This window comes from Lygodium microphyllum, chromosome 19, assembly GCF_053477565.2.
Source record: "Lygodium microphyllum isolate KBCC chromosome 19, Lygodium_microphyllum_v1.1.10, whole genome shotgun sequence".
NCBI lineage: Eukaryota > Viridiplantae > Streptophyta > Polypodiopsida > Schizaeales > Lygodiaceae > Lygodium > Lygodium microphyllum.
The window spans coordinates 128,226,133-128,243,241 of NC_141153.1; the positions used below are offsets into that span (position 1 = coordinate 128,226,133).

The 17,109-nt window shown below is 39.5% G+C and overlaps 1 pseudogene; it reads right to left on the reverse strand.

Moving 5' to 3' along the window:
• Window positions 1–1,414: 1,414 nt before the first annotated feature.
• LOC148020367 (delta(7)-sterol-C5(6)-desaturase 1 pseudogene) lies at window positions 1,415–2,665 on the reverse strand (annotated as a pseudogene).
• Window positions 2,666–17,109: the final 14,444 nt, after the last annotated feature.

The window sequence follows — 17,109 nt, forward strand, 5'->3', positions numbered from 1 at the left end:
TGCGAGAGGACACTTTAGTGGAGACACGACAGCACGGAAGGTGCTGCAGTCTCAACTATGGTGGCCCACACTTTTCCACGACGCCAAGCGATTTGTCAAGCATTGTGACAAGTGTCAACGGACAAAAGTCTCAATTTGTAAAGATCAAATGGAGTTGACCCCAATTATTGCTCGCCAACCCTTTGAAAAATGGGAAATTGACTTCATAGGACCCATCAGTCCTGCGGCACAGTACTCACAAGCCAAGTACATCGTAGTGGCCACAGATTACCTCACAAAATGGGCAGAGGCAAGAGCCACACAAAAAAATGACGCTAGGATGACTGCCAAGTTCTTATGGGAGCAAGTGATCTCGCGCTTCGGTTGCCCCATCGAATTGGTTAGCGACCAAGGCACACACTTCATCAATGAAGTGATAGCACATCTTCTATCCACCTTTCTCATAATCCATCGCAAATCCTCACCATACTACCCTCAGGCTAATGGCCAAGCAGAATCAACTAACAAGATTCTTATCAACGTCTTGACTAAAGTAGTCTCAGCCTCATGAAGCGGCTGGGACAACAAGTTGATGGCAGCCTTGTGGGCCTATGGCACAGCTTATAAAACGGTTGTCGGCGGCCAAACCCCCTTTAGGCTGACCTATGGCACTGAGACAATTCTACCATTAGAAATCTTCATTCCTAGCCTGAGAATAGCACTTCAAGAACGATGGGAAGGGAAGGAGGCATGGACGCAACGCCTGGTCGAGCTGGAACGCCTATCAGAAACTCGTCTTCTAGCCACCCACGCGCTTATCTGTGAGAAAGCTCGACGCAAGAGCTGGTTTGACAAGCATGTCAAGCAGTGCGAGTTTGAACAGGGTGACTTAGTGTTCCTTTACTCAGTTAAAGGGCATAAGCAAAAAATGAAATTTAGAGGTCTCGGACCCTTCAAGGTTCATGCAATCAGCCGAACCGACAATGTCGAGCTTGAGACACTAGATGGTGAGGGAATCGGCTTCTTCAATGGCAGTTGTGTCAAGAAGTACTTCCCTCCCACGCATCCTTTGCATGAGCCACCATTGTTAGAACCGCCGATTAAAGTACGAGTAGCTACAATCACTGAAATCAATGAAGGTGATGAGGAAGCCGTAGAACCCGCTTACCTCCGTGTCACGGTCACTGCTAAGCAAACACGCTGTCAAAGAGTTCGTGCAAGGGCTGCAGAACACGGGGTTCAAGGTACAACAAGAAATAAAGACTACCAAGAAGATCTCGATAACACAATATTTGAAGCCAAAGATCATTATATTGTTTGCAAAGGAGTTACAAGAAGTTCATGTTCAGAATAAACTGATTACATTCAGATGTATGATGTCATTTACTTTGATCGAAATAATGAGCATTAACTTATAATCCAATCAAGCATGTCCTTTAGAGCAGTGAACCTTCTGTTGTTCCACACATCTGATTTCAGATGCTTTTAGAGATTTTCTATCAAATTCAGATCACAACAGCAGCAGGCACATCAGTCCAGAAATTTTCAGCAATCTAACTCCTGTTTTTGAGCATCAAAGGTTCTCAATTGGGATTGTTTATGCATAAGAATAGTCATTCCCTGATTTCTAGCATAACCTCTTGAAGATACCCATAGCCACTGTTTGTCTCATATCAGGAGCAACAAAAATTGACCAAAGAACCATCCACATAAGCATGGCTGCCATAAATGCATACGAGATTTTTACTGCTTCAGGAAGTTCCCATAATTATGCTTGTATGTTGTATGGAGGATGGTATGATAGCCTGCACCCATGATTGGCCAAATGTTTCCATGGATACAGTCATGAATATTGGTGGTCCAGACAGTCTCCAGAAATTTGAGAGCAACATGAATTATAAAGTGGGTCGGTATAAACAGAATTGCTATCACACGTGGACAGACCTATAGAATCCCATCCACTGGGTGAAATGCCAACCCTGTAAACTGCGATAGAGTGTTCTCTTTGTTGTAAATATGGTGTGTTGCATGTAGTCATTTGTAGAGGGGTTTGCAATCATGTAAACTTCTTTGCATCCAATAAATGCCAAACTCTACTACCACAAGGTAAACTATCGACCATGCTATGTAGAGAAGCAATCCAACATGGCTGATATTTGGATAACACTTAGTCCAGTCTTGTTCAATCATGTATTCTGAAGCTGTAGGCAAGGAAACATATAAAGGCATAGCCTAGAAATACACATGTTTTTTCCAATAGTAGATGTATCATCACCAAAGACCGCCTTTGCATTTCTTCTTCTTCTTCTTGCTTTTGTCTTTTAGCATTGAATCACTATCAACAAGTAATAAAGCTTCTTCTGTGGGCTCCATACTTTCATCATCATACAATGATTGAATTATGGGAGATGCATCTATGTTAGCCTTGCACTCTGGGCCTGATTCCTCCATTGCCTAGCTTTTTCTCAATTTGAAAGAAATTCAGAATCAATCGACTATCAACAGCACAGTAACCTCCAATCAAGAAACTTTGAAGGGTAACTAAACTGCTCTGAGTGACTCTGCTTCCATGGTCAACCCCTGTTATTTCGACTTGAAGGAGCCCAAATGCTTGATGGAGATGCTGCTATGAAGCCGATAAGGGTGTATAGGCTGTTGAATAAGGCGCCATTTGGTATGCTCACGGGCACAGAACGCCCAGAACTTACTGATTTGTATTAGGGTCAACCAGCGCCTGGGATCAGGCGTAAAACCTCAGAAGCCTTATCGCCTCAGCCTTCTGAATCGTCGATTCCAACACGAAAGATGTATGCATCCCGACTGTCGATGGAATCCATGACAGTAGTGCTCAGCAATTAATCATTCTCCCCTTCACTATCAATCGGACAAAGCTTCTTCATCTATTCGTAAGGAGGTGCTTCCCTGGCAGCCTAGTTCGCCGCTTCCTCCTCACCTTCGTGGTGTGCTGGAATTTCTTTTTCATAGGTCACAGCCCTTGACAACGAAGAAATCTGCTGCACCACGTAAATATCATGCTTTGACGTAGTCCAGACAAGGTTCCTCAACTGGAAATGCACAACAGTGGACTGGACCGATCTTGTATTATGACGGAATGCATAGTATTTGCCATCTTTGCTTACTTGCAAGCATTCCTTATCCAAGTCTTGATGCGACCTGTTCAGATTCTCATAATTCTTGTATTGTTGCAATCTGCTCTCTTGATACTTTTCCTTTGTAAATTGCAATCTATTCCAACGGATTCCCTGTATGTCTTTCCTTTGTCTTGCCTGTGCTGCAGATGTGTCTGTCAATCTGCTACTCGTCTCGAACTCGTCATCTGAGTCTGATTCCAGTTCTTCCTCTCGCCATGCCTGGAGAATCCGATTAAAAAACACACGAGACTCCGTTCCATTCCCTTTCTCTTATCCTCCGCCGAGTCATCCCGAATGCCCTCAACCACCATTTCAAAAATAGCTTTCCCCATTTCGAGCACGGGGAGGTCCTGAATTTTCTGAACTTTTTCCCCCCCCTTTAGCCATTCAAATCCTCCTTTTCCCCCTCTTTTTGCCATACGAATATTTATCCACTATCTTTAGCTCCCTATCTTCCCATTTGTGAATTCCTCCTTTAATGCATAGCGACCATCCATACGAACGGCCTCGTTTGGACAGTATATCATAGTCTCAACAAAATCAGGGACCTTTTCACTAGAGTCCTGATTACCATCTGGTTCAGTGAAGGACTCATTGTAAGCTTGCCCCAAGTCTCGGATGCTCCCACGAACAGGACGGTCTACAAAGGGTAGGATAGGTTTTCCTTCCTATTACAAGCATCGAATATGCAATACATTTAAGGGAATATATACATACATTGAATGTAGTTTATTAAAATGCGCCACACAAACGATGAATCACACGCAGAAATTATCACAAATGCACAACAAAAATGGAGGTGTTCACGACTCAGATGCGCAGCATCACGACAACGCGCGTAAATATGTGCTTAAAACTTGCATAAAAGCTTTATAGTAGTAAGACTTTATTGGGTTTTATAATCCACTCCATGAAAGTCCTATGAGTAACCCATCTTGCATCTTCTATGAAATATTGTTCCTTCAAAGCTTTCTTAAATTCATCCCATTGTGAATATTTTGCATAAATTTTATTTTTGTGTAGCTTAACCTCATGCACTATAAGTGACATGAAATATTGGCTCATCATGTGCACAGGTATCCCATAGAAATTCTTCTCTACATAGATCTTTAGGTAGTTGGAAACATTCTGACCATCAAACAATTTGATCTAGCTTTCTACAACTTGCAATTCTTTGGTTATAATAGATTTGTGCTTTCCAAAAGATTGTAGTTGTTGCTATTATTGCAAATACATAGTGAAAGTTTGCAATAACTACCTTACGCCATTCGAAGGACCTGTAGCATCTCCCATCTTGCAAAAGTCTACTATAGGCCTTTCATGTTGGCTCACCAAAGATATTGAAAGATTTATTATATTTAGCCTAAACCACTTGGTTTTAGCAAGAAGAGGTTATAGAAGAGAGACAATAAATTCCACAGAAGATGAAGATTGAAAGTAGCTTGAACACAAGAGATAGAATATCTCTAACTGTAGATTGTACTCAATGCATAAGAGGTTTGGCTTAAATTCAGTATAACATATACATCCACCTATATACAATAGTTCTAAGACTATGCCTCCAAAGAAATCCCAATTTAATTCAGCTCAAAAGATTCAATTATTGCAATACAAAAATCCAAGCACAAAACAATGTATGTATGATGACTAAGAATCATGCCCCAAACACATACAACAATCTAGATCCAAAATAATCCACATATATTAAAATAGCCTATCTTGAAGCTTTAACAGACTCTTTTCTCAACCCAAAATCCTTATTTTGATTCATCTACATTAGTGCAATAGACAAAATCCAAATCTATTCACAATGTGCCTCTAATCAAGACAACCAAGAGCAATAGGTTGCATCCTAGAACTCGCTACCAAAACAGTGAGAACGGTAATAGATGGCCTATTATCTGTGCTCAAATCTCAACCAAATCATAGCATATTAGGTGCCTATAAGCAACCTATATTTTTTGGTGCAAATTGCAAGGCTATCTCTTTAGGCCATAAACACTTTAAACTGTCACTTACTCATATCTAGGGCCATTGACTTTGACCATTTACTCATTGGAAAACGTCATGTTATTTGGTAGACATAAGAGAGGTGTTAATTGACTTGAAACATATTGAGAGACAATCATATACAATATAAAATTCAACATGAACAATGATAGTTAGGTCCCATAGCCACATAGATGAGATCTAGTCACTCATAGACATCTCATAAGTCTTCAATCTATAGACACATAACCATGTGACAACAGATCAAGAGCCAAGATTATAAAAGAGTTGTACAATTTTTTACCGTTTGTGCTAATCATGCTAGAAATTGAGACACGCTGAGGGATTATCCATTGGCACCCAATGTAAAAGAATTTAGAGAGCCAAGTTTTCATTGAATGCCATTGTTAAGTGGGACTATGATTGTGCTAAATGGAAAGCCTCACGTAGTAGGCTCGGACACTTTTTCTATATTAGGATTCACTAGATTTTTAGCATCGAATAAGTTTCCTATGTTTTTAGAGGGTTGAGACTATGAATAAGGCTACAAAACAATATGTTTTTTGGGTTTAAAAATATATGAAAGGGTATGGATTATTGGAACCTAATGAATGTATATCTGGCATGTATGATAGGTTGTCTTCCAAGGGTACATTGACTGAACTTTCAACTATGTTGAAATCTAAGCAAAAATCTAAAAATCACACCATACATATATGTTCTTTGGACATGTATCACATGATAATATATTTTGTGATGCAAGAAGGTTTACGCTCAAATAACAGCACTGAAGCTAATGTTGATATGAAATATAAGACTATGGATACAAAAGTAAAATCGATTGCATTGCCATTGCCTCCAAATGTGAGGAGATGTTTGAATTGACTTCTCGATAGCCAAATTTGAGTGATCTAATTAAGATTGGTCACACATTTACTACATGTTCTCTCAAAGAGCTAATAATAGAATGTGATGAGTTTGTTTCACTTATTGCACCAAAGCAATGTTTTAAGGAGATGTTCTCTAGGCATGGCAAGGCTTTTGCATTTTAGACGCATGAGATTGGTTGTGTGGTTGTAGATATTCTTGCCCCTATGGTCATTTTTACTATTCCATGTATACTATGGAACTTGCAACCAATTCCATCTTGGAAGAGATCCAATAGATAGATAAGGTTGTGGCAAAGGGTGGAAGGCTAATGGTTATATAGTGGATGAACGGTTGATAAATCATGGATAATATGAACCAGTGATATTGAGGGATCTTCAGGGAGTCCATTGTACCTATAATATGACTCATGCTCTTTCTAAGGGATGTATCTACCTTATGTTGTAACTAGCCCATGTGTTAGTGCAACTGGGAGTTGGGTTGAATTCCAAGTAAATCCAAAATATTGCCCCAACTTGAGAACCCAATTGGTATAAAGTTATGTTATGCTATGCAAGTCTTAGGGTGACAAGTCATCCAAGAAAGCCCAAGATATCCTACCCTTGATGTGTCCTAAGATTGTGATGTGGAGGTATGAGAGCTAGGGGGTTACAAGCAGAGTCGTCTAACTAAGATCACTAGACTCTTCTAACTTGAGAATCCCTAGGTATAGTGAAAGGGTGATGTGCATATGTATGTATGTATGTATACACATATATATATAACACTGGAGATATCACTTGTTGAGAAGATATTCTTTTACAAACTTACAAAGCTACAAGGATGACTTAGGAAAGAAGAGATGTGTGTACTTTGCAAACCTACTATCCACCATATCATCTAGCAAGTGTATACAATAAGTGAGCAATAACATAGCTTGGAGATAGAGTAGAACCATTGCCATATGATCAATACTTGAATTTATATCAAATAATAACAGCATGGGCTCTTCTTTGTAGGGAGTGACTAGCTATTGCAATAGCTTGATAAAATCTTGAGATAGTTGTTGGTTGTGATAAAGGATTTGGATATGGACAATTGCTTAAATCTTGCATTAAGTGGATGAATCACACCACTAAGTCTAAGGATTGAAATAGGTAGGTTTTGCCTATATGGGTGGCCCTTATGTTTAGAATCTAAGGGGAAATTTATACCTTCCATGATTACTCTTTCTAGTCCATGCCTCTGTGGATAGGGCCAATAGAGTGGATCTTTTCTCTCATCTTGATGTGATTAGTACTAGTAAGCTCATTATATTATTTCATTGGTTTTAAAGATGGGATAGCACTACTCTAGTAGATTTGACCATACTTCCCTCAGTTTCTCCTTAAGATATTTTGTCTTGCTTCCTTGTGCATGACAAGACTATGGGGGTGGGGGGACGTTATGGCCCCTCATGTTGGGGTAAAAGGCCCTTGGGCCTGCCCGTGTACAATGACCGCCCATATTCTTTATTCATATATATATATATATATGAAAGTGCAATAAGGCTGTCATAACATTGTTGACAGCACCTACATTGTGTGTGCTCTTCTCTCCTGCGTCTCTTGCATCCCTTTCAACTAGTATTAAAGCAGGTCCTTCGCGAGCGCTTCCCAGCCTTCCCCGGCATCTACAAGAGGTATGAGAGCTTGCTTCTCACTTAGTTCTCAGCCATTCTTTGACATGAATAGCAGGGTTTCATGAAGAGGCAGCCATAACTTCCATCATTGAAGCTTGTTCTCTTCACCTCTTGCTTGGACTTGTCCTAGGCTTGTTAGGCCTATTGTAGGCCTTCATTGGGCTCTTGCTTATCCCCTACCCACCCTGATTTGGCCCCTCAAGTACAGTAGCATGCTCACATTTTATTTGCGCTTGTTTGCAAAAATGGCTCAAAAATCACTCGTTTTGTCATATCTTGGGCATTCGGAACCCGATTCAAGAAAGGTAAGAGTCTAACTTGGGATTTTGGCACACTTCGAATGCAATGGTGATGTCAAATTTGCCAAATTCTGATGAAAAAATATTCTGCAACAATTTTTAGGTCTTAGACAGCATGTATTTGTATACATCTACCTTATGTGATGCTTTTATTGATGTCTATTGATATTGGATCACTTGTGGATGTTATGCCTCTTATGTGAGATGCATTTGGAGCTGATTTAGCTCAGCCATTGATTGTTTTGAACAGCCCCAGATCAGTCCAAAATAGGGCAACCACCTGTTACTTCAATTATATGCTTACAGGTCTTGGCATTTCATGCCCAATTATGCTCGGTTGGTGCCTATACATACGGGAATGTATGCCTATGGTTTGCCTATGGATTTGAGCTTGGATTGAGCACTAATATTCTCAGTTTACAGAGGGTATATACTACTAGAAACTTTAGGGCTGAAGCTATTTAATGATTTGCCAGGTTATGCCTATTGCGTACGGGGTGCTCCCAGCTACTTGGGTTGATGTATTCACGCATTCGGACTATGCCACATATCTTGTTTATGCTCCAGAATGCTTTTGAGCTGAGATTAGAGCTCGATTTAGGTTTGAATGTCACTTCTTTGCAGCTAGCATTTCATCTATGACGTGGTTTATGCCTAGACTACCCAGTACGGGTTATGATGTCTTGGTGAATGCTTTATGCTTTGGCTTTGGATGGTAGTTGTTCTCATTTCGACATTCATTTGAGTATTCCCTTGAGTAGTTGGACATTGACTTGGCTTTTTCCATTATGACTTGGCTTTTTCCGTTATGACCTTGGATGCTATATGGGATTTGATGATTTGATTATGGATCTTGGCTATTACTTGGATGCACTTATAGGTATTGAGCAGTGAACTGCTCCCTTGTTTTGGCAGTTGCCTATTGAGCTATGATTGATCATTTGCATTTGATATGCAGGATACTTACTGATCAATGGACTTGGATAGTGCTTGGGATTTACAGTTATGGCCGTCTTGCTTCTCTGTTGTATGACATCTATTCTATTTGGGATGCTATTGCCCGTGTATGTCAGGGAACAATTGATCTTTATGGCCACCCATGTATGCACATGGTTTGCTGCTATGTATTTTACAGATCCTCTTACCTGGATGCTTTTACACATATATTTGGGCTTTTATTGGAGCTTGATTCTTGCAAGTTTATTTGTCACCTGCCATTCTTAGTTGGACATGTATGTCAGTACATGGTATGAGACACTACAAAGTTATGTATACTCCTATGTTTTGGGGATGCTTATGCATTTATGGCTCTGAGGCATGCTTATGTTTTTATGGCTGCAAGCTATAGTGGTTGGATATGTCATGTTTTTGTCTACTAGGCTTATCCGTGTGGGAGCTTTTGCATCCATGGTTGATGCCTTTGTGTTCTCCCCTTCGGGTTTGGATGAGTCCCCTTTTGCAGTATGCTATGATGACTTCCAACTCTTCTAGTCATGCAGACAGTACTCTTGATGAGCGTGTTCTCTCTGATAAGAGTTTCCCTGATTCTTTGAGCTCCTTGGATGTATTGGTGGATAGCCCTACTCATGCTATTACAGAGCAGTTGTCCTCTTCTACAGGTTTTACACGTTCTGTTTGCTTTCATTGTGGAAAGACAGGGCATGTGAAGTGTAAATGCTTCAAGTGGATTAGAGAGTAGAAAAGATTGCACCACACTAGACATGAGAGCAGAGTCAGTGATACAATAGGTGAGACCACTGTTGATAGTGGTATGGTGCATGTAGTTAACCATGATGATGCAGCTGAGCCTAGACTCTTGGCATCGTGTTACCCTGCAGATTACTTGCTGAGTGATATGGCCTATACCTTTGATTGGCTTTTAGACAGTATGACATCTTGTCATGTTATTCTGCATAGAGCTTGGTTCTCTTCTTACAGGGAGGTTGACAGATGTATTTCTTTGGGCCTTGAGCAAGATTTTCATGTTATTGGATAGGGGATATACACTTGGCTTTGCCAAATGGGTCTTCTCTTATGCTCCGTGATGTCTTGCATATACCTATGATTACTTGAGGATGTTTGGCTACCAGGCATCTGTACGTATGCCATATGAGCCTATGTCACGTAGATGTATCCTCCTTGGTTATGGAGATGGTGAATTTAAGGCCTACAAATTATAAGATTTGGATGCCCAACAGGTCGTACATAGGCGTCATGTTGTCTTCTATGAGACATAGATACCTCTCAAGCCTCTTGATGAGCATATAGTACACTTTATGGTTGCTTTTATAGTAGCTATAGTGCCATTATAGCAAGCTGTTTATGGTGAAAATGAGGCACTTATTGGCCCAGATGACATAGCTATGCATAGTAGTCAGGTTCAGAATGTTGATGGTCAGTTGCTAGACCCCTTGCAGGCTCATGAGAGCTGTTTTCTTGTAGTTTTGCAGGCTAGATAGCCAGCCATATGTCAGTCTTGTGCTTCGTTGAGGCCACATGTAGCCTTGATACCCCATTGAACGAGTGTCCACGATGTTGGCTCTCTTTGAGTGTTTGACTTTGGAGAGTTTGACTGCTCTCCGTTGTCTTGTATGTGCGACTCTGATGCTTTACAACCATGCACTTATGAGTTATGTTGCTTGCTTCATGGGAAGCATTCATGGATTTCTCTATTGTCTAGAGCTATGGGACCGCTTATCTCCTGGATGTCATGGACTCAAGGATGCTTGACTCTTCTTGTGAGGAGGTTCCCGCCACTTATTGCACAGCTTACTTTCCGATTGGGCATTGGGTGAGACGTCATGATTCCTCACCCTGTCTCTTTTCTTTTGTTTTGTTTTTTCACTCCCTGGCCCATTAGCATTTTAGTGGGAGGTTGTTGGGGTAAAAGGCCCTTGGGCCTGCCCATGTACAGTGACCGCCCATATTCTTTATTCATATATATATGAAAGTGCAATACGGCTATCATAACATTGTTGACAGCACCTACGTTGTCTGTGCTCTTCTCTCCCGCGTCTCTTGCATCCCTTTCACCTCACAACTCCATAACAACCCAAGACACACTAATCTACCTGAATTGACTCGAATACTTTAGGAAATTTCTTAAATAGATTTTACCACCATCATAAGCTTATAATATTCAAGAAAGGCACTCAAATATAAAACACATATCATTTTCAACAAGACAAAACTGCTATCCATAGAAATATCACACAATGTATTATCATCATAACCATTCTTGATTGAATAACTTGAAAGAAAACAAAATTATTACTTAGGAAACAAACATAGACTAATAGGATCAAACATCAGTCTCATCAGTATATCAGGGCACTGTCCTAAATCATATATCATCCATGATCACACCACATTTGATTGAATACAATTACCTAACGTTTAGGACTTGTGCCTGACTTTTAGATGAAACATCATATGACATATAAAGTTGTTTAAACATGCTGATTCAAAAATCCTACATACATAAAGGTACTAAGGTATGAAAGAGTACTAAATAGAGGATGGAATTTGAGCCCTAACACTTGGCATAGCCCGATAGATGACTGGGACACGAACCCACAAGCATGGAGCTAATTATTGACAAGCGTGGAAACTAAGTATGATGAAGAACAACTAAGAGAATGTAGTTATGCCTTGCTACAAGCCTTGCACCCCTTGACAAGCCACACTGAGCAGCGGTGGAGTAGAGCCCCTCTAGGATACTCAAAGCTCTCTAATCTAGTTTTAAGAGTCAGTGGATAAATAACAACAAAAAATACAATAAAGCTAGCAGCTAAAAGGAGTTAGGATCATAAAGGATGATATATGTACAAGAAGACAGTTGGAACACTGAACCATCAACAACAAGATCTTCAACAAAATCATGATCCATAACACTAAAGTCATCATGAACCTTATGTAGTACCTCCTGAAGCACAACATCCTTGTCATCAAACCGAAAATCCCTATGCTAAAGTAAAGAACCCACATATTCATCACTTTGTCTTTTTGCCTCCAAAGCCTTCTCCAACTTGACATTCAAATCCATACACTTAGTCTCTAATTCTATCACTTTCAATTTCAAAGCATCTCTCTCATGCACCACATCATCATATTCTACTAAAACAAAAACATCATGAAGCATATGATACGGCGGCCTAGAAACCATACCATCAAACCTATTTGCAACCATCTACTATGCATTTTTCACATCATCCACTAAATCATTCCTAATATCTTCAAACTCAGATTTTAAAATCACAGAACCATCGACCCCAACTTCCACATTCTGAAAGCTCTGCTTTTCAACCTCCTGAAGTGGTTGAAATATTTATAACAACAATTGATAATCAACTTGAAGTCCAACATACTTTCCCATAAAAGTTAGTGTTTTATCCAAACATTTGGTCCTAAGCTCATTAGTTCACTTCTCAAATAAGGCAATAGAAATTTTATTCCTATCCAACAACTGCTGCAACTCTATAATTTTTGCCTCAAGCTGAGATTCCATGGTTTCATTCTCAACCAATTTTTCCTGCAATTTCTGAGTCAAATCCTCATATGTCTTCTGCTGAGCAAACAATTGAATCTACAACCCACTAATCCAAACTACATTCCGAATAGTTTGCTTATCATACTCTTGAAAATAAGCCATTAGTTTTTACATAACCCCCATTGCATTAGAAAGACTGCCAATACTAATCATGCATCTGAGAATGAATTGAAACAGATGGTGTATCTACTGCAAATTCAGCCACATGCTGATCAACAAGTGTATCACTAGGATGATTTTGAGAATCATGAGAAACAATGTGATGCTTTTTCTCAGGCATAGACATACTCCTAAGCCATATTTTCCCAATCTTTGACTTTTTCTTTGCATAAATATTATGTTCCAATTTTCGAAGCAATCTATTTAGCATATGCTTCATCATACCCCACATGCACCAAATCCTAATAAATGGTTTGCTTATCCAAATCACCATCAAACAAACCATGAATATCTATGACATCTTTAACATCATGAGAAGCAATAGCTTTGACCTCTGTTTTAGACTGCATTTCTTTGACAAAGAATTGATATCCAACTTAATCAGTAGTTAGTTCGGGATACAAAACCCAAGCATATTCATACAAACCTGCCAAAAAATAGCCCATCCTAGATTTTTGAAAAACTTTCTTAGATTTTGAGATCTTAATCTCAGCCATTAACTTATCATACATGAGGCCAGCCCAATTCAGCATCCCCAAATGCTCAACATTATAAGTAATTCCATAAGTCTCCCTGGCAATGCTATCAATCTTGATAAACATCATAAATTTCTCCATAAACCATCATAGCTGCAATTTTCAAACCCCATCAATGCACTTCAGCACACATATACATTCCTTGGTCCAGTAGGGTCTCCCCAAAAGCATGTTGCATTTGATCTTCAGTGCATCGATATAATGCTGGGTTATTATTCATGGGGAGACCCTATTGAGAATCAAGCTCATGATCACTATCACTAACATGACCGACCTTATCTAGACAGCTATCGTCTTAGCTATCACTCTACATGTGTAGTGTAATAATTGAGTCAGCCTGACTCAACTACAGTTAGTGGTACGGTCAATGATTCTTGACTATTTCAATGTGATCTATAACTTTGCAAAATAAAATTTTTCAAATTCTTCACAGATTTTGAGATATTTAGCATAGACCTATGCAAACTGGCTATTTACTACATTAAACAGCAGGTGGTGGCACTGGTGGCTTTCATTCTAGCAATGTTTATGCCCTTATTGTCATGCATTTGGGCATGATATTGGACTGTTAAATGCTCAATTTTGGAGCTTATTTATAGGCTAGAAACAATGAACTAGTTGTTGTCCTGAATTTGAAAACAATATACCTATAGGGTTGAAGTATCTATGATGCTTTATTGCTAGACAAATGCTTGGATCATACCACTTGAGTGGTAGATGCTTTTTGGGATATTGTGAATGTTGAAAGTCTAAAGTTTGGACTGATTTGTTACAACTCTTGCATAGAGTGGAAAATGAATGAGATGTTTTGGGGCTGTTTTGAGGTCTAAATACTCTTGTTTTAGCAGAGAAAATAGTGTTGGTTATAGGAGTGGACTTGCTGTAAACAACCTATGGTTAGAGTATTTGGTACTGCTACTTGCATACAGTACAAACATTGATGCTTGTTTGGTCAGATAATGAACCCCCAATGTACTGGGACATGTCTATGGTGGTTTGAGGATATTTTTTAGCTGAGAATACCTTGATTATTGCAGAGTTTATGCTGCTAGTCATAACAGGCTACTTGCATGTCATCAACTATGGAAAAGTCTAGTGAATGTCAACATCAGTTCTATGCATCTATTAATGCTTATATGGATAGAGTTTGTTGCTAGGATGTTTTGCCCCTGCCATAGAATATTTTAAACTGATTTGAGCTTGGTTTATGCTCAGTTGATTGTGTTTTTTCATTGCTAGAATACAGTTCATAGCAAGCAGGTTGTCTGGAAGAATGTTCCTGAACTGCACGAAACTGTTCCTGAATTGCAGGAAGACTATTCCTGAACTGCAAGAAAACTGTTGCTGAACTACAGAAAGTCTTTTCCTGAACTACAAGGAGTCAAGCACTTACACATTGCATATAGCATTGAATACCTTAGTTGTAAATACGGCAAATGCTCAAGGCACTGACAATGTCACTCACATTGTGGGAGAGAAGCTTGATAACAAAAACTTTGCTCTATGGAAGTTCAGGATGCAAAATTTCTTGATTGGCAGAGGCTATTGGGATTTATCTACGGGGGCTGAAGCTGAACTCAAATTGTCTGAATAGAATCCAACATAGGAACAAAGGAGAGCTCACCGACAGTGGTCAGAAAGAGTGAGTAAAGTACTACTTTGGTTTTCTTTGTGCATTTCTGATGTGATGGCTATGCAGATTACCCATTGCTATTCCCCGAAGGATTTTTGGGATGCACTCATGAAGAATTATGGTAATATCACACATGCAAGGAAGATACATTTGAACCAGCAGTTCAATAACATGTCTAGGAATGGTAGGAGCATTCAAACATATACAACAAAAATAAAGACCATAGCTAATCAACTGGCTACTATTGGATCTCATGTTTCAAAGGATGATATGATTGCAGTGATATTAAATGGGTTAGGCAAGGAGTATAAGGCATTTGATACATCTATTTCTGTGAGACCAGAACCCCCTAATTGGGATGAGTTACTTTCACTGCTGCTACATGAAGAAGTAAATCTTGGTTTAAATACAGGTTCAAGCACATCTCAGGGCAGAGACACTATCTTTTACTCTAATGAGCGAGCTAGAGGTGGTAGAGCTCGTAGAGCTTTTTGGGGTCAAGGAGACACTCAAAACACATATGGACAACAGCAACAAAATGCTTGGCATAGCTCAAATATGCAAGGACAATGAGGATCTTGAGCCTTTAGAGGTAGGGGGAGATCACCTAGAGGCAGAGCTGGTTCCTAGCAGTCGCATGAGCAGTCTAACAAGGATAAAAACTGTCATTATTGAGAAAGATATGGGCATATTTCAAAGGATTGCCATAAAAATCAAGGTGATATGAAGGCCAAAGGTAGGCAACATGGACATTATGCATCTTCCAGTGGTAGTCAGGATGACCAAGGAGATAAACTATTTGCTATGCAACATGTATCTAAGAATACGCCTAAGCAAGGCAAAGATGAGAAGTGGTACATAGACTCAAGAGCATCCAATCATATGACTCCTCATGGTGAATGGTTTGATGAGTTAGTAGTAGGGTCTCATGGATTTGTATGTACTGGTGATGATACACATCATGATAGTCAGCATACAAGTGTGGTTCCATTGCTCATGCCTGATGGCAGAAAGAAGAGCCTACATGATGTACTACATGTACCTTCTATTACCAAGAATTTACTGTTAGTTGGATAGATGGCAGAATAGAATTTGCAAGACTTCAGATTCAACAGGGATGGTTGTTTTATTGAAGAATATGGCAATGGTTGTAAATTGATTGCTAAAGGTAAGAGAGATGGAAAAATGTTTACCTTGGATGTATCAATCCCAGAATTGAAGGCAGCCACGTTTGCCCATGATAATGGAGTAGTTCTTCGAGATAAAGAAATCTGGCACAAATGCATCGGTCATGTTAATGTACAGAAACTGAAACATATGCACTAGAAAGAGGTTGTAGTTGACTTTCCGAAGCTTAAGCATATTGATCTTGGACTTGTATGCTCTACTTGTCAATTTGGGAAACAAGTGAGATTTCCATTCATGTAACATGTCAGAAGTAGTTCTCGACCTTTGCAGTTGATACATTCGGATGTATGGGGTCCTGCCCATAATGCATCTTTTGGTGGTGCTAGGTACTATGTATCCTTCATTGATGATTTCAGCCGATACACAAGGCTATATATTCTGAAGCACAAGGATGAGGTGCTTTATATCTTTAAGGACTTTAAGAAGCATATTGAAAATGAACTTGGATGTTATATCTTATGTTTGAGATCTGATGGAGGTGGAGAATATGTATCCAAATAGTTTGATAGGCACCTTTCTAAATATGGCATAAAAAGGCAGCTCACATGCAATTACACACCTTAGCACAACGGTGTGGTAGAGAGAAAAAACCAGGTGCTTATGGAAGCTGCTAGGGCAATGCTTAATGAAAATAATTTGCAAAATGTTTATTGGGCTGAAGCAGTGGTTACTGCAATTTATGTGTTGAACCGAACACCTACATTTTATGTGTTGAACAGAACACCTATAGCTGAGATTCATGATTGACTCCTTATGAGAAGCTGTATGGGCACAAGCCCGACATTAGTCACCTAAAACTATTTGGTTGCATTGCCTACATACATGTGCCTAGTGAAAAGAGGAAGAAGTTAGACTCGAAATCTATCAAAAGTGTTTTTCTTGGCTATGCACAGGAGAGAAAGGCTTACAAATGCTATGATCCATCCACTCCGAAACCTTGATCAGCAAGATGTAGTTTTTTTATGAGTTGGCCTCATGGTATGGTAATCCAAATGTAGTGGTCTCTGATGGACCAGTCATCCCTACTTATGCTGAAAATTATCCTTCAACTAGTGCGTCTATAAGTGGACCTAATGG